The 17,851-nt window shown below is 50.2% G+C and overlaps 1 long non-coding RNA gene across 1 annotated transcript; it reads left to right on the top strand.

Annotated features, from left to right (window-relative positions):
• The first annotated feature begins 14,624 nt into the window (after nucleotides 1-14,624).
• LOC112649860 (uncharacterized) lies at nucleotides 14,625-15,845 on the top strand. Its single transcript, XR_003129752.1, has 2 exons — nucleotides 14,625-14,823; nucleotides 15,651-15,845. It is a non-coding gene; the product is annotated as an uncharacterized LOC112649860 (long non-coding RNA).
• Nucleotides 15,846-17,851: the final 2,006 nt, after the last annotated feature.

A 17,851-nucleotide genomic window follows, 5' to 3' on the forward strand; every position in this document is an offset into this window, starting at 1 on the left:
AGGGAGGAATGAACTTCACCCAGCCCAGCACCTCACCCATGAGCTGAGATAGGATGGGATCTGGGGGCTTTTGGGATGGGTACACCCCAAAGCATCTGCTTCTTCTCATCCACTTTCCCAGCAACTGTCACTATAGTCTCAGATGGGGAGGGCATGCACTCAAACCAGGGCCAGGGGCCAGGAATCAGAGAGCCCATACCAGTCCTGCCTATACAGCAGGTACTCAGCTGTCATTGGTGTTTGTAGTACAGCAGGAGCACACGATTCAGGACCTGGGGTGAGGGCTGTGGTCTGGGCGCTGACCCGGGCAAGAGTGCTCAGGTGGGATACTTTGGCTTGGCTTGTGTTGCCTTTCCTAGGGAATAAGCTGGGAGGGAGGGTTGCGGGGGAGCAGGGAACTAGTGGTGCCAATCTGAGCCACCATGGGTGCTCTGTGGTCATGAAGCACCCACTTCTGGGCAAATCCCAGCTGGAGAATGAATAGCCCTATCAGGCCCCATCAAGAAGAATTCAGGAGGCCACTGGCTGCTTCTGGAGAAAGATGCTGGTCCTCCCAGAGACTGATGTGCCAGAGAAGTCCCTGGGATTCTTTAATCAGTGCTATAGACTGAATTGTGAACCCACAAAATTCACAAGTTGGAGCCCTAAACCCCAGTGACTCTATTAGAGTAGGGCCTACATGAAGGTAATTAAGATTAAATGAGGCCATAAGGGTGGGGACCCAATCCTATAGGACTAGTGTCCTTATAAGTAGAGACACAAGAGAGCTCTCTCTCTCTCTCTCTGCCAGGTGAGAATTCAGCTGACCTCAAGCCAGGAAAGGGGGCCTCACCAGAAACAAGATCAGCTGGCATCTTCCTCTGGGACCTCCAGCTTCCAACACTGTGAGAGATGAATTTCTGTTGTTTAAGCCACCCTGTCTTAGTATTCTGTGCTGGCAATCTGAGATGACTAATACAATCAGTGACACGTTTTACGCTGTTATGAGCTTCCAACAGCTCTGTAAGGAGGCTGAGGAGTAACAGGAGTTGGTCACGATGTAGCTAGTAAGTGGTCATCAGGGCCAGACCCAGGCAGGTCTAGCAGCTCCTAAGGTCAACATCTTTAAAGACATGCTGCTACTGAAGATGTTAATAATGGCAATGATGGTGGCAAAATTCACACAGAACATCGCAGAATGAAAGAAATGGAGCTGGCTTCCATTTAAGGAGGTAACCAAAGGTCAAAACCAAAAGAGGTTCAAAAGGATTGGAAGCATTTGTTGATGGTTGTGTGTCAGAGGTTCTAACAAGGATGGTCCACCCTTTCCAGCCAGGACTCACCTGGGGATCTACCCCATTGCCTTATACTCTGTCCCGGGCCTGATTCCAGCGTTTAGAATCAATGCTTGTGACTGGATCTGGAGGGAGAGGACCAGACCCAAAGTGGAGACCCAGGATATTATTCATTCTGGACCCTGCTTCCACTAGGGATCAGGGATCCTCCATCCAACCAACCCACAAGCAGCCACATTGAGTAGGCTTGTCTTTCCAGGCTGGCTGCCTTTCTGTGGACAAAGGGGACACAGGGATTCTTCTCCAGTATCCCACCAACAACCATTTGGGATCACAGGGTTTCATCCACATCCCAAAGATGGACATCTCACCTGGCTGAGGGAAGAGCTGTGAGGAGGTCAAAGTGAATAGAAACATGCCCAAATGGTCTGGATTTCATGCCAGCATATAAATAGCACAGCACCAGGATAATTTTTTTTTTCAAAGAAATTATCTGAAAAAGTTTACATTAATTCAACATGTCAGCTTTTCCGGGAGTCATCTTTGAGATCAGAAGCCTCGATTGGGCACCCATGCCACACCACAAGGGTGATTAAGCAAAATGTCAAGAAATGAGATGATGTTATTAGGCAAGCAGGGACTCCAACCTTGGGCCAATGCGGGGAGATCTAAGCAAGCAAGAAGGGAGCCCCCGATTGCTCTCAGGCAGCCTAGCGGTGTATAAGGACTCCTGGAGCAGTCTGGAGGACTGGCCCCAGTGCTGGGTCAGCAGCTCTTTTTGCTATGTGGTTTGAACTAAACAGTTGCCCTCTGTGGGTGCAATCTCCTCACCTACAAGGAGGTGGATGTCTCTTAGGTGGCTTCGTGGTCTGTGTTTCTCTGGATGACTAATATTTAATATGATTATGCTGTATGGAGCTTTGTAGTGTGCATTTTCTTAAATTGTATTTTTTGAAGTACGTATCTCTACTTTCCACACATGCTCATGACCAATTATACACTGGTCTTTGGGGAAGATTTGGGACTTTGTTCTTGTTCCTTTAATTATCCCACTGACAGCTGTGTTCCATCCACCAAGGGAGAAGCGGCCCTGGTCTTCTAGGCTGTGCGTGCTGATCAGATACTAGTGAAGGGTCACAGAATAATCTTTGTAAAGAGAATAGGCTCTGGCCTCCTAGAAAGCTGGTTGAGATCCGGGTCCCTATTCTTGAGAGCTGCTTGACCAGGATGTTAGTATCCTGGGTGGGCAGGACACTCAAACTTACTGAGCCCCGATTTCCTCACGTACAAAACAGAATAGCGGTTACCTTGTGGGATTGTTAGAGGAGTAATTGAAGTGGCACAAGAGATGCACCTGCCTCAGGGGGAATGCTTGGTAACTAGTAACCAGACTACTAGAGTGTAACTGCCATTCCTGGGCCTCTGTCTTCTATTAATGTTTTTTGTTGTTGTTGTTTTGTTTGTTTGTTTTTTCCGTCATCTTGTCCTCCCAAATAGTGTCAGGTCCTTGCAGGCAGGAACTGTGCATGAGTCCCTATCGCCTCCCACAGAAACAGTGCATAGCTTGCAGGCAGCCTTGCTTGGCTCTTTGTCTGTGAAATGACATAATGGGACCCTGTTGGGATACCAGCCTACTCTGGGGCCATTATTCCCATCATTACCAACCCATGGGGCCCCTTCCCAGCAGCCACCTTTGTACTGACAAATACAATATATCTTGAGTTCTAAGACATCCATTTTCAAAACATTAAACAATTGATGAGTGCCTACTTGTGCTTTCCTTCCTTGTTTGTTTCTTTATTGAAAGTAATTCTTGGCCAGTATCAAAAATCTCAAATACAGATGTACATAGAATAGAAGATGAAAGTCCTTCTTTACTCTTACCCATGCCTAAACCCAAGAGGAAACTTCAATCAATAAATATGGCTTTAATTTTTCCTGACCTTTCTCTCTATATTAGAAATGATCTACACAACATATGCAAAGTTACACTACATAGAAGTTTTCTAAAAACATAAATAGGTCACTTCCTCAGACTTACTTTGTTTTTTACTTAATGAAATCTTTCTCATGTCAGGCATATTGCTCTTCCAAAAATTACCTATATTTTCAAAAATTAGCATACAGTAAAATTGACTTTCGGGTGTATAGTCTGTGAATTTTAATGTACGTGTAGATTTGCATAACCATATCAATTAGGATACAGAACAGCTTCATCACCCCCAAAATTCCCTTGCACTTTCCATTTCTGGTCATGCTCTACCCCAACTCAAACCTCCATTGCCAATGATCTGTTTCTCCATCAGCAGGCTCTTGTTCCATAAATGGACTCATATTGCTTGTCATCTTTTGATACTGGTTTCCTTTATGTTGCATTGTACCTTTGAGATCCATCCAAGTTGCTGTATCAGTTTTAGCTTTGAGTAGTATTTGGATCAATCACATTTTATTTATCCATTCATCAGTTGATGGACATGGATTGTTTTCAGTTGTTGGTGATTATGAACAATAGTGTACAGATCTTCGTATGGACACACGATTTCATTTTTATGGATTAAATGCTCAGGAGTGACATTATTGCTGAGACTCATGGTAAATGTATGCTTAACTTCAAAAGAAACTGCTAAACTATTTTCCAGAATGGCTGTAACATTCTGCCTAGCAGTGTGTTAGAGTTCCTGTTGTTTCATCTCCTCCGCCAGCACTTGGTACTGTTGGGATTTTTATCTTGGTCATTGTGGTAGTTGTGTAGTGGTATCAACTAGTGGTTAATGGTGAATGTTGTTGATAAGATGTACATTTTTAAATAAAACATTGGAGATGTCTCTGTCACTGGGCTATATGGGAGTCAGGAACCCAGGAATTGTTGATCTGCTCCAGCCCTTGGCTCATCCCCACAAAGATGTTGCCTCCAGAGTGGGAACTGAGGTTCAGCCATTATGAGCACTAGCTGACACTGCTACCTGAAAGAGCGGGTCTTGGGACACCTCGGTGGCTCAGTGCTTGAGCACCTGCCTTCAGCTCAGGGCATGATCCCGGGTCCAGGGATGGAGTCCCACACTGGGCTCCCTGCAAGGAGCCTGTTTCTCCCTCTTCCTATGTCTCTGCCTCTCTCTCTGTGTCTTTCATGAATAAATAAACAAAATCTTTTAAGAAAATGAAAGAGAGGGTCTCACAATGAATTGTTCTGAATCACCTGAATCATAGTTGGGTGTGAACAAGGATCCTCAAATTTGCTGAGCATTTCCTGGTGCCAATTGTGGTTTAGTTGGGCCTTTTAACTTCTCATCTTTAAGAAGGCAACACTGGGGTAAAAATACAAATATATTTTCCACTGCTTGGTGTTTGGAGGTGTGTTGACCAACATCCAGAAAACTGACTCCGTGGCTTATGTTTCCAGGTGTCCAAATTGATGTCACTGAGGGATAATCTAAACCACTTAGATATGCTTAAGCATTACCAGATCACAGACTGATAGATTCTTCAATGATAGATTCTTCATTCTTCGATGACCCCTCAGGGGTCACTCTCCATCCTGATTCAGACATTTGTTTTCAACTTCCTCCATGAGAGTCACCTATTTGGCCTAGGTGACAGTACACTCAGTAGTCCCATCCATCCCTGGGCAACTTAATTGTTAGAAAGTTCTTTCTTTTCCTTATGCTGAAAATTACCTCTCTGACTTTCTTCTGTTGGTATTTAATTTGTAACCAGGAGCCCACAGGGTGTTAGAATTTCTACCCTCTTCCTTTTTTAAATTTTTTCCTGTCCTTTTGACAACAACTCTTGATATAGAAGATAAGAACCATTGTCTCTTCCCCTTGTTCCCTTAGCTTTTTCATCCTTACTTCCAGCCCCCAGTGCTCTCCGCTGGGCATGAGTCACTGACATTCTTGCAGAAAGAAGCCCTTCATCATTGTCACTGGTTTGCTCACTTCCTAGTGCCCCCTGCCCTGCTCCATCCCAGGAAGGCAGCAGAAGGAGGTAGTTGTGAGCATGGATGCTGTTTGAAGCAAGGACCTGAGTTGGAATCCAACTTTATCCCTCAGTAGCTGTGTGATCTTGGGCAAGTTTCTAACCTTTGGGCTTCAGTTTTTGCATCCACTGAAAAAGTTTACTAAGCTTCTAGCAAGCAGGAGGTGGTCACCTACCTGTAGATATCCCACTTACGGCTACTGGGCAGACACTAGCCTTGTGGGGAACTGGAGCTGGCTGAGGAGAGCTGCCTGTGCCCACTGGAAAGTCTTGGCCCAGCTCTGAGGAATAGTCCATGGGGAAGGAAGGAGCAGGGGACATGTTGGTCAGCAGACCAGGTGGGGGAAATGTCTGAGTATCCCTTCTATAGAACACAGAAACTTCCTTGGGACCCTTGCTGCCATTCTATAGGGCAGCCTCAGAAGGACAAGCTCAAGGTTGTATGTGTGTAAGAAGCCGAGCCCTGATCTAGGATGTCAGGAGGCCTGGGTTCTAATCCTACCCCAATCCTGGGCAACTCACAATGTCTATAGGTCTCAGCTTCCTCATCTGAAAAATCAACACTATCCATAACACACTTCTCATTTAGGCGGACTGCTATGAGTCTCAAAAGACTGGTCATCCTGGCGTAGGGACTGGAGCCCCTGCTCTGGGGTCAGATCCCTGCTCGAATCCTGCCTCTGGCATATACAAGCTGAGGACCAGGCAGTTGTCTGAACCTCTCTGAGTCTGGTTTTTCCTTTGAAAAGTGGACACTACGAATGTTGAATATTGAAGAGCTGCGGGGAGATTAGACACACCATTTGCAAAGTACTTAGCATAGCACCTGGCACACAGTAGGTGTGCAACATAAGGCCATCAGCACTGTGAATTATGGTATTTGGTGCATAGCAAATGCTCAGGAAATGGTATCGAGACTGGATTGAATGGAAGTAGCTGGAGTTCCTTCTGAAGTCAAAGTCCCAGCGATAGTATAGGTCTTTAGGGGTAGACACCTTGACTGATGCTTCCCAGAGAGCCCTGCACTTGGCCCTTCTTAACCAGTGAGCTCAAGTGTGAACAGGAGACTGAGGATTTGGGATGCCTGGAACCAAAGGCCCTGGCTGTGGAGATCCTGGTGTCTCTCCTTGCACACCTGGACACCTTTGTCAGGCAACCCAGGGCTCAGGTGTTGGAATATGAGGCAGCCAGGGCTTTCTCATCACACGAGGATTGCATCCTCGGGGCCAGTTGGGCAGTTAACATGTCCCCACTCCCTGGGGCGTCTGAGCAGCAGGTCGCCTCACTTTGGAGCAGCGTGCCAGAAGGAGTGGCCTCTTAAATATTGAATCACCCCTTCCTGGCTCTGCTTCTGCTGATTTGACTAAGGGCTCCAAGCCCTGAGTTTGTTTAATAACCTTCTGACACTAAACAAACAACCTTGCAGAAGGAGTAATTTGCGAGGCAGAAAGAAAACAAATAAGTTGCAAGGACACGGCACCACGGCGGCCAGGCTGATTACATTCCGGGGGGCCGCCTGAGTCCGAAAGCCGAGAGCATAGAGATCTTGGCTCCTCTCCACTCTAGGAAGTCTTCAGAAACACGGGCAGGGGAAACTTTGCATTAGGCCTATGGAGATGGCGCGTCATTAGAATTCTGGGGGCATATTAAATGCCATCTAGTTGCTAACACGATGCATCATTTTCTGCTAAATAATTGATCACGGTGCAGAGATTGTGTTTGTGGAGTTTAAAAAAGTGATTAGAGAAGGGAACATTTCTGGGAAGCAAGTTGCATCTGTAACCCAGAGCCTGCTCTGGGCACCTTCCCGGGGGGCCATTGGGCATGAGGGATTCTTGCTACCCCCGAGCTGGGCTGCGGAACAAGAACTCTGATGCAGCAGGATGAGCAAGGGTGACGGTGGGCAGTGCTGGAAGCGTGGTGTAAGACTGCCAAGGATGGGGGTGGTAGCAGAGCTCTTGTAGTGGCCTAAGGGTCTGTGCCAACCTTCGACCCTGGTGGAGGCAAGGGAGGAAGGCGAGAAGCCTGCCCAGGGGGGTAACACAAGCTGCGTCCCTTGGGTATCACACACAGCCCCATGCCCAAGTGGGGTCTCCCAGGTGTCAGGCTGGTTCTGCTCCTGAGACAGGCTTATCTCAGGAACCTTGTTTTTTCCTTTTTCTGCCCTACTCTCCCCTAAAGGTAATTTCTTTCTCCTCCCTCTTCTCCTGGGAAAGAATTTGCAACTCTCCTCTCTCATCCCCGAGTAGGGATGTGCTGCTGTTGAGTTTAGGATGTGTATGAAGACACTTTGGTTTTGGTAGATGAGAGGGCATTGCAGAAGCTCTTGGAGGGGGAGAGATTTTAGGAGTGGGCTGTGGGTGCCTTTGGGAGGTGGAGATGGGGCTTCAGCAGGTCATTAAAATAGCTGGGAAGTGGAAAGATTGTGTATGTGGTAAAGCACAATAGTATTTGTCAAATGAATGACACAGCCCCGAATAAGGAGTCTAAGCTCACACATTCTCGACTGGCTGTGTTCCCCGAGCCAATCTCCAAGTCTCAGTTTCCCTACTTGAAAAGCACATGTCTGGGTGGATGTGTGTGGACAGTGGTAATTTTTAAGGGCCCTCTGACCCTGATTCTCTGCTTCTAAATCAGCTAACTTTGATCCCTGGTTGCACATTAGAATTTCCCGGGACCTTTAAAAATATAGACACTGGGGCCCAACCCCCAGAGGTTCTGATTTCATTGGATCCGGGGCAGGGTCTGAGCATTGCTACCCTCAAGATCTCTCCCAGTGACTTTGGCTTGCAGACAGGGACAAGGACTCTCGCCTCGAGAGGGGAGTGCATAGTGTGGGAAAGGCAGGCAGAGATGCGAGCCAGCTTCCTCTGGCCCTGTGCAAATGTCCCCAGCTGTGGACCAAGAAGGCGGGAGGCTGGCTGCTGTAGAAAGAAACTCCACATATCCAGCTGCTGTGGGGTGTTGGACAGACGGAAACCAGTGCCCTTCAGCAGATGCCAGAACTACCGGGCTCAGTGGGCAGCCTCCCTGGGGTAGGTTGAGGGCACTGCGGAAGGGGGGCACAGTCTGCAGGGAGGCAGCCTTCAGTGCTCTTTGTAAAGGAAAAGCTTTCTTCCCCGAGACGCTGGGTGGAAGCTGCGGGAAGAAGTCATTTCCCTGCCTTACATCTTGCACGATTCGTTCTCTCTCCTAATGGCACAGGGCAGGTGCAGCAGAGGGCTTGGAGATGGTCCCACCACCAGTCATGTGTTTGTCCTGGGGCCTGTTTCCCAAGTGACCCCTCCTCCCCCAAGCTGTCCGAGCCTGCTCCAGCCCTGGGCCCTCAAATACCCACTGTGCTCAGTTCTCAGTACGCACATCCAGGGACGGCTGAGCTGTCCACAGGTCCCCTCTGTGACACCTGGGGAGCTCCCTGAAGGCTCAGACCAGTTCTCTCCCCTTCTTGGCATATCAAAGTGTTAGACTCTCCTCTTGTGTGTCAATTCAGGTGCACATCTCACTGCGCTGGCCTCTGTTCCATCTCAGCCACCATGTATCCCAGGACCCGTTTCCTTCCCTGCTTCTAACTACTATCTCCTCATCTGAAAACAGAGTGGGCTGGGCCTCTATGGACTGATGGCATAGTTTCTGTGGCTCTGAGGGGTAGACTGAAATGACCACTCCTAGCTCCATTTTATAGACGGGATAACTGAGGCTCAGAGATGACTCGACTCCATCAAGGGCATTCAGCCAGTAGGTGGGGGGAGCCCTGGCCCCTGAATCTCAGTCCAAGATAGTCTACAACTGTAGAGTGAAACATGTAGTTCAAGATCATGGGGCTCTCCCCAACCCCCACCCTGCCCCCCCAATCTGGGGAGAAAATTAGTTTTTCTCAGAGGCTAAGCACCTACCTTGAAATGAGCCTTGTCATTCCCTCTCTTGACACAATCTGATTCATTCCCTGCCCCTGTCTGGATGTTTCCGGGCTTTGTCTGGCCCTTTGGCCTGTCAGCTGCCTTGTGCCCCTGAGGGGCAGTGTCCTGAGCCCCACTTCCAGTCCTGCTTTGCCCTGTCATGCATTGCCCTTGTCAGGGGGGCAGAGCCACCCACAGAGTGTCTGAGGGAGATTGGTTTTCAGCGAAAGGTCACAACAAATTGCCTAGGGATCCCCGGGGAGGTTCCTGTGGCTGCTCGCGCACGCCCTGGCCACCAGGGGGCGAGCGAGGCCCTGCGTCCCGGGCGACAAGGTCATGACTGGAGGTGAAGGCTGGGGTGGAGGCAGGGTCAAAGCCCATGCCCAGGAAGCCCGGATGGGGGTGCCTCTGACAACTTCCAGCTGCCACCCCAATTCGCTTCCATAGTGTGGGGTGTTGGATAAGCATCCAAGGCCAGGCCTGCAGAGCACAGCAGGGAGACTATTGGAAATTTCTCCTTGGAGGTGTATCAGGTTGCGATGCAGAACCTTGGACTAGTTGAAGGGATGTGGGGACTCTTCTCCCTTTCTCTCTCTGCCCATAGGAGCCAAGGTGCTCTAACCTGGTCCTCCCTAGGTCTCTTATGTTCTAGTCTCTTCCTCGAAGGCAAAGGGCTTCAACCCAGCACACCATCTTCTGCGAGCAGCAGAATCACTGAGGACTTACTGAAGTGTTGATTCCTGGGCTCCAGCCCCAGAATTTTGATACAGGAGCTGTGGGGACCAAACTTTTTTTTTTGTAAAGATTTTATTTATTTATTCATGAGAGACACAGAGAGAGAGGCAGAGACCCAGGCAGAAAGAGAAGCAGGCTCCCTTGGACGAGCCCAATGTGGGACTTGATCCCAGGACCCTGGGATCATGACCTGAGCCAAAGGCAGATGCTGAACCACTGAGCCACCCAGGTGCCCCAGGACCACACTTTAAGAACTGCGGGTCTAGCTTCTTTCCACCTCATTTCTTGCCTCGCTGGGGGGGATCTCTTGGAAGTGAGGACATTAACTACAGATCCAGCCACACAGGCTCCTGGCTCTGCTTTTGTCTAGCTGTGTGACTTTGGGCAAGTCTCTCGCCCTCTCTGAGCCAAGATTTCTTGAAATGTAGGAAAGGCAATGCCCACCTCACCAGCTCCAGGTGAAGTCTGAACGCAACAACCGACCATTTAAGAAACCTCTGGTGTGAGCAGGCCCTCCAAAATATTCCTTTCTAGAAGGGAGTTCCCAGCACTGGGAAGGGCAGAGATGCAGTCCACCCATGTGAAAATAGAGCAAGTGAGGGCAAGAGCCCAGCCCACATCCCACCTGGGCGAATCCGTCAGGGTCTGTGGTCCTCCAGGTGGGAGCCAGAGCCCACAGCCCAGCGGGCAGCGGTAGTGCTGCTCCTCAGTGGCTTGAGCAAATGTTGGTGTTAAAAGCAGCCTCATCCCCTCACCCCCAGCACCCCGTGCAGACTGTCACTCACCAAGGATGCTGAGTCACAAGTCACTGAGTGGCCACCTCTCCTTAATCCTCCCTGACACCCCCCGCCCCCTGCCAAGCCTTCACTGGTTCTGCTGGGACCAGGAGCCAGTGGGATGTGGGGTGCATGGCTTACACCCCACTTTCTGCAGGTGCACAGAGACTAGGCAAAGAAGTTCAGCCAAGGATGCCCCCCCCTTCCATATCTCTGTTTATACCTCTCGGTCATTCTCTCTTGCCTCTGGCTCCATTTCCTGTATGTCTTAGACATGGATTTTCCCCTCGAGTCTCCCCTACTTCCAACATCTAGAGGAGCCCTGTTCGGGCTCACCTCAGGGGGCCCCAGGGGCAGGCCACTGGCTGCCTCTCTGTCTTTATTTCTCAAGTGAGCTCTAGTCCCTTAGAAAGAGAAGTCCTTCTGTGTCTTCTGACCTCAATTTGCTCATCTGTGAAATGGGAGCCCACAGGCTCACTCACCCATCTTTCCTCAAAAACCCTGTCCTGGGATCCCTGGGTGGCGCAGCGGTTTGGCGCCTGCCTTTGGCTCAGGGCGCGATCCTGGAGATCTGGGATCGAATCCCACGTCGGGCTCCCGGTGCATGGAGCCTGCTTCTCCCTCTGCCTGTGTCTCTGCCTCTCTCTCTCTCTCTGTGACTATCATAAATAAAAAAAACAAAAAAAACAAAAAACAAAACCCTGTCCTGATGCTACCTACATGAGCCCAGGACCCCTGCGTGGAGAGAAAGGAAGAGGCCTCTGGGAGGGACATTTTTACATCTTTGGGGCTAATTTCTTTTTTTAAAAGAGTTTATTTATTCATGAGACACAGAGAGAGAGGCAGAGACACGGGCAGAGGGAGAAGCAGGCTCCCTGCAGGGGGCTTGATGCGAGACTCGATCCCAGGACCCCAGGATCATGACCTGAGCCAAAGGCAGACGCTCAACCACTGAGCCACCAGGGGCCTCCTTTGGGGCTAATTTCTACCTGATTTCCTTCACCTGGTAGAAACTGGAATCGCCTGATTGGAAAAACAGCCCTCCCCATCCTTCTTCTGCCTTTGCTCACAGAGCCCCTCTTCCTGGCTCCCGTTCACCTTGGAGAGTTCTGGACTGAGCAGGTCTCCTCTCTGAAGTGTTTCTCTGACCCTCTTACCCAGCATCTACAATTTATTTACTTGTGTGTGTGTGTGTGTGTGTGTGTGTGTGTCTGTCTGTCTGCTAAACTGAGCACCCTGAGGGCAGGGCCCGTGGTTCGGGGTTCATAATGTTCCCCAGATCCCCAGTGCTCCATCAAGGCACTTAGTGAGCCTGTGGGCCCCCAGGAGAGGATTTCTGCCTTTCTTCCCTCCAGGGCTTCCCACGGAAGAGGAGCTCAGCAGGTGTGAATCTGTGTGCTCCTTGGAGGGAGTCTCTGTCCCTGGAGGCCTCTTACATTTTTCCCTCTTGCGTCATTGAGGGGAGGGGCCAGAAGGGTGTTGTGGGGAGCCAACCAACTCAGATAGCTACTTTTGACGAGTATTTCTGTTTGAGGTACGAGCCAAGGTGGAGAGAGGACATCTTACCCCCTAGCCCCACCCGGCGTGCTCAGCACCCACCCACTCACCCTCCTTGCCCTGCCCCCGGACACCTCCCAGTGGCGCCCACCAGCTGCGCACATTCCCATGGGTGCGTGCAGAGTCTTTTGAGGGTATCCTCCCTTCGCCCCCTTTGGAAAGGACCCTGGGTCATGCCTTTGCCAGTCACTGCCATCCCCTATTCCTGGCATGTGGGGCTTCTTCAGCTCTTCGAATCCTCCAAAGACCCTCCAGTGTTTAGCTCAAAGGAACCCTTTGATGTCCTAAATGACAAAGTCAGGCATCACGGAGGCTGCGTGGGACAGCTCCCTGCAGACACCGGGAGGGGCAGCTGCCCGCTGTCAGAGCTTCTGGCCGTCTGAAGTGTTTTGTTTCAGCTCCACATGGGCGTCTTTGTTGTCAGAGCTGCCTCTGCCCAGCTCCTCTTGGGCTTCCTTGGGGATGCGTGGGGCCTGCTGGCGGGGCCCAGCCCGGCTGCACGGGTGGGGAGCCAGGGCTTGGGTCTGCGCTGGGAACTGGGAATCCTGCTTTGCCCAAGGCTACTGGGCTCCCTGTCACCCTACTCTGCTATCTTATTACTGAGGTCAGTGGGGGCTTTTGCATCCAGCACCTCTACACACCCTGGTTCTAATCTTGCCCTTTGGGCAAGTCTCAGTTTTCTCATCTATAAAACAGAGATGATGTTAATAACAATACCTACCCCAGAAGATTGGATGGCACAGCACACCCTGGCAAAGCCCCTGGCTCATGCAGACTCTCAATAAATACTGACCCCAATCCCCTTTCTTCTGCTTTCTCTTTATAACTTAATGGTTCATTAAAATCTCATGGGGGCATCTACAAGGTACCGATGCTCAAACTCCACTCAGACTAATGACAGCGGAGCTCTGAGGGTGAGGTTTGCTTCTTTAATTTTTAAAAACTGCCCAGATAATTCTAAGAACCGGCCAAGGGACAGAATTCCAGACCCCACTCTAACTGGATCCCAACCCTCCTGAGCTGCATGTCTGAGAGCATTATTGCTAGATATATATGACTATTGAAATGGAAATTCATTAAACCGATATAAAATTAAAACTTCATTTCATTTCTCTGGTCACACCAACCACTTTTCTAGTGCTCAGGAGCAATGTGTGGCCAGTGGTTACCATATTGGATGCCACACCAATGTCTAGAACATTTCCAGCATTTCAGAGAGTTCTTTTGGAGAGAGCTGCAAGACCAGAGCTGTCCCATGGCAATACTGTGCAAGCCACATGTGTAATTTATGTAATTAAAATTCTTCTCCTGGCCACATTAAATAAAAGGAAATAGGTGAACTTGATTCAAATAATATATTTTATTTAATCCCATGCATCCAACAGGGTTTCTTCACAGCATGCAATTCAAATGAAGAAAAGTAGTGGCTATTTTGCATCCATTTTTAAAAAAGATTTTATTTATATATTCATGAGAGACACACAGAGCGGCAGAGACATAGGTAGAGGGAGAAGCAGGCTCCCTGTAGGGAGCCTGATGAGGGACTCGATCCCAGGATCCTGGGATCATGACCTGAGCCAAAGCCAGACGCTCAACCGCTGAGCCACCCAGGTGCCCCTTGCATTCACATTTGTACTTAGTCTTCAAAACATGGTGTGCATTTTCCACTTTTAGCACATCTCATTTCAGATGGGCACCTTTCGAGCACTCAACACAATGAGTCCTGCGCAACATGGGCACCCAGCAAGCGCCCAGTGATGTGTGAAACTATTTTGTGTGAACATACAAAATGTCTTCCTGACAGAATGACATTGCTGTGCCTACATACAGTGCTTTAGGATTTATAAAGGACCTTGTTACAGATATTTTGATGCCTCCCAGAGCCCTCTAACCAAGTATTACAACCTCAGGTTGGCTAGAGGCATTGCCTGGGCACACACTTGTAGAGCAAGGAGACAGCACCACGGCGTGGGTGTGTACCTTGTATGCTGGTCATGTTATCCCCGCATCAGTGAGTGTCCAGTCCTGGATGAGTGCACTTTGTGTTGGCCAAATAGACTGGTCACCAACTGGGAACATCCCTATTCCTGTTCTGCCCACCTTACCCATGGTAGTCCCCTTACCAGCCCACCCGTCCACAGAGAAGACGTAACCTGAGCCGGGCTGGCAGGTGTCTCCTGCTAGAAGACGTGGGGCCAGAGGTTTCTGTCATCACTCACTCCTTCCTGCTAAAGCATCTCTCCACTGTCACCCCAAATACGTGGTGATGTGTTTCCCGAGAAGGTTTATGCAGCCACCTATGTCGATCAGTCATATCGGTCATAGTAGAGCATGGCCAGCTGTGAATAGATGGACGCCAGCTCCATTGTGATAAAAAGAATGTGGAATGAAGGATCTGGGGTGCAGAGCTCTGTCTAGGATGAGAGAAGGAGTCTGTGGTGGGTCAGACAAGGAAGTCAGGGACACATGAGGACACAGGGGCCCAGGCCGAGAGCTGGGGCAGCAGGAGATGGACATGGGGGTGGGACGTCCCCTCAGCTCCTGGTACACCCTGGTGGGTGGTGCTGAAGGGGAGTGGGTGTACGTATGTGACATTGGAGCCTCGAGAAGGTATACTAGGTGGCGTCTCACTCTCTTCAGGTTTTTTATCTCCTAGGTTTCAGGTTCCTGTGGGAACCTAGCAGACAGTGCAGCTCTCGGGTCTTTGGGGGTCCAGCTCCTGGCCTGGAGAGAGCTGATAGGCTGGGCTGGGGTGCCAACTCTTGCCAACTCCTGTAAGCGGTGAGACCACCCCTGAGGTATACAGCTGGCACCATGTAGGAGCAGTTCTCTGATACCCTTACTTCCCCTGTCTTTCTTCTGATCTGCTCTCCCAACCCCTCTCCCCAACCCGCCCCTGAGCATCCTGGATTCTGTGTGACTTATTTCCAAATCACCTGCACAGCCCGGAGACCTATACTAATCCTCAGAGAGGTGCACCCTGTTATGTCTCTGGTCTCTAACCTTTCCTCCCTTTGTGATTTACACTGAGCCCGCCCCCACCATGGCCCCCAGCTCTGGCTTCTCTGTGTCACCACCCTCCTATTGTGGACCCTGGCCCAGGCCATGTGGATGTCAGCCCTTTCAGCTTCTCCCAGACCCCACTGGTGGGACAAGAAGACCGGACTCCAGGTCTCCTCTCTAATTACTTTAGCCACAGTGATACTGGCAGGCAAAGTGATGTATTGTGGGCACACAGCAGCTATTCAAATCCAAAGACAGCCGGCCCGGGCTGAGCTGTTCTTTCTCATTCATCCGCCAAACGCTGGCTGCACACCAAATCCGGACCCCGTCCCACCCGAGGGCCTCCGATCTGACTGGCTGTGCCTGCACGGATTGGTTTTGGATAATGGACTAATGAATCAGGATCATCCAAATGGTTTTCTTTTACACCGCAGTGTCCAAATGCCAGGCAGCGCTGTTCATGGACTCAGCGTGTAATGATCCCTCCCAGAAAATCATAATCCATCAATCTCTCCTCTCAAGACCATCAATCAATGTTCCAGAATCCACGGCTGCGTTCTCATTCCAGGAGTTTTCAATCACTTCTCTTTTCCCCCGTGTGCGCAGAACAATGCAGTGACACTAGGAAATTGTGTTTTGACATGAAATCATTATGTGTTTTAAAACCTCTCCTTCAATGTTGGTCTTTTCCTGCCTTCTGCTCTCCCCTGGCACATCTCCTGCTATGAACTGCAGCATGAGCCCCGTTCTTTTGTTCAGCTCTCAGGCACAGGTGAGGGATGCACAGTCCAAAAGGAAGGAACGTGGAAAATATAAGCTGCCCATTTTATTCCAGCACGAGCACACTGTAATTAATTTGTCTCTTCCAATCAGAGCCCTCTTAGTCTATTTCCTGCCGGGGTGCTTGAGGGGCTGGTGTGTGCCTGTGCGGGGCGGGTGGGGGGAGGCTGTGCCTGGGGCAGGTGTGTGTGCAGTGAAGTAACATCATCATCAGGTGCATGTCGTGTGAAATTTAACTATATGCGTCCAGCAATCGATCAGGGGGTGCAGTAGATGTGGGGGGGCCACGCTAGGCGCAGGGATTAAGCTGGTTGTTCGTGGCACGGTGATTCTATCTGTCGACCCCCTCACAGCTGCCCAGAGTAAGGGTGAGACAGGAGGCGGGTGCTGACTGTTCCCTGGGTCCCCATCCCGGCACTCCTCCGCAGCAGGAGCATCTCTCTTTGCTGATGCTGATTCTAGTGTTTAGAGACATGTACTTTTTGTACAAAGAGCCCCTAAAGGCACGCCAATTACCGATCTGGTGCTCGGCCAACAATGAGCGCTGGAGGAGAAATGGACAGCGCTGCACTTCCAGGAAAGTGTGTCCCATCCCTTTCCCGGTGCCTTCTCATGGGAAATTTTGATTCTAAGCAATTCTCAATAGACCTGCTGGCCCTAGATCTTAGGCCTCCTGAGGTCGGGCCTGAGCCTTATTTGGGACACTCAGCACAGCAGGAAGATAGCCGGCAGCCTGTGGGGACACAGGCTTCCCAGGGTCTCCTCGGTCAAGTTACTTAACAGGTCTGAGCCTTAGTTTTCTCATCTGGAAATGGGGCCAGTCATGCCTTCCTCATAGGGTTTGACATGAGAGTTAAAGATAAAATATGCTTCTCCGGGACCCAGTGGGTGTGTAGCAAATGGTGGGTCTTGTTATCTTTACGGATAAATGAGTTCTCGCTGAGGAATGCTGAGCTGCCAGTGTCACCGAGGTGCTTCATTTAAAAAAGAAACGACGTTGTTAAGTTAGTTTCTGCAGAACGACAATAACTTACACTGTGAATAATTGATGTTGTGAGCAGACTTCCAGTGTTCACATCCAGGTGAGGTCTAGGAATGATGGCTCCCCATTCTAAATTGCCTCATCTTTCCTTTCTTGAATAAATGGAGTCTCCGCTGGAGGTCAGAATAAAAGTCACACAAGTGTGACTTCCAAAGAAAGTGCCACCGGGGAAGACTGCAGTTTGCTTCCGCGTTGCTGGGCAGGGAAACACCAGGCTGCGCCTCTGTGCAATTAGGAGGCCGGCACGATTTGTATCCAGCACCCAAAGCCTCCCCTTTCAGCATTCATTACAGGGGCAAGGGTTTTCAAACTGCTTCTTGGTGTTGCTGAGGGGTTGTGTTCTAGTCTGCTCTTCTTTGAAGCGTCCTCCCTTAAAAGCTGCCTGTCCTGGGTCCCCACCCCGTGGGGGCCTGACTTTGGCTAGGACGTTTCATGCATTTCAGCAGTGCGTGCTGTTAGATCTGGAAGCTGGCTCCTGGAAGGCTGCCCCAATCCCACTTTTCAGCCCAGCAATTTGAGGCTCCCAGCAAGGAAATGGCTTGCCAAGGCCTTACAACCTAATTCATCCATACTCAGCTCTGAGATGTGCTGGGACCTCTGTGCCAGGACGGTGAGGAGCTGGGACTCAGAAACTGGCCATGGCACTGGCTGATAGGTGGAGGTGGCTTAAGCTGAGATTCAAATATCTGTGCTAACTGAGAAGCTGTGGACTGACTTCTACATCTTGGGGGCTGGCCTTTCTCTGAAGGGGTCTGATTTGGCGGGAGGGGGTAGGGTGGCAACAGATGCCTGTGGGTGGAGGGGCTGGGCTTA

Source organism: Canis lupus, chromosome 19 (genome assembly GCF_003254725.2).
Source record: "Canis lupus dingo isolate Sandy chromosome 19, ASM325472v2, whole genome shotgun sequence".
In the NCBI taxonomy this organism is placed as follows: domain Eukaryota; kingdom Metazoa; phylum Chordata; class Mammalia; order Carnivora; family Canidae; genus Canis; species Canis lupus.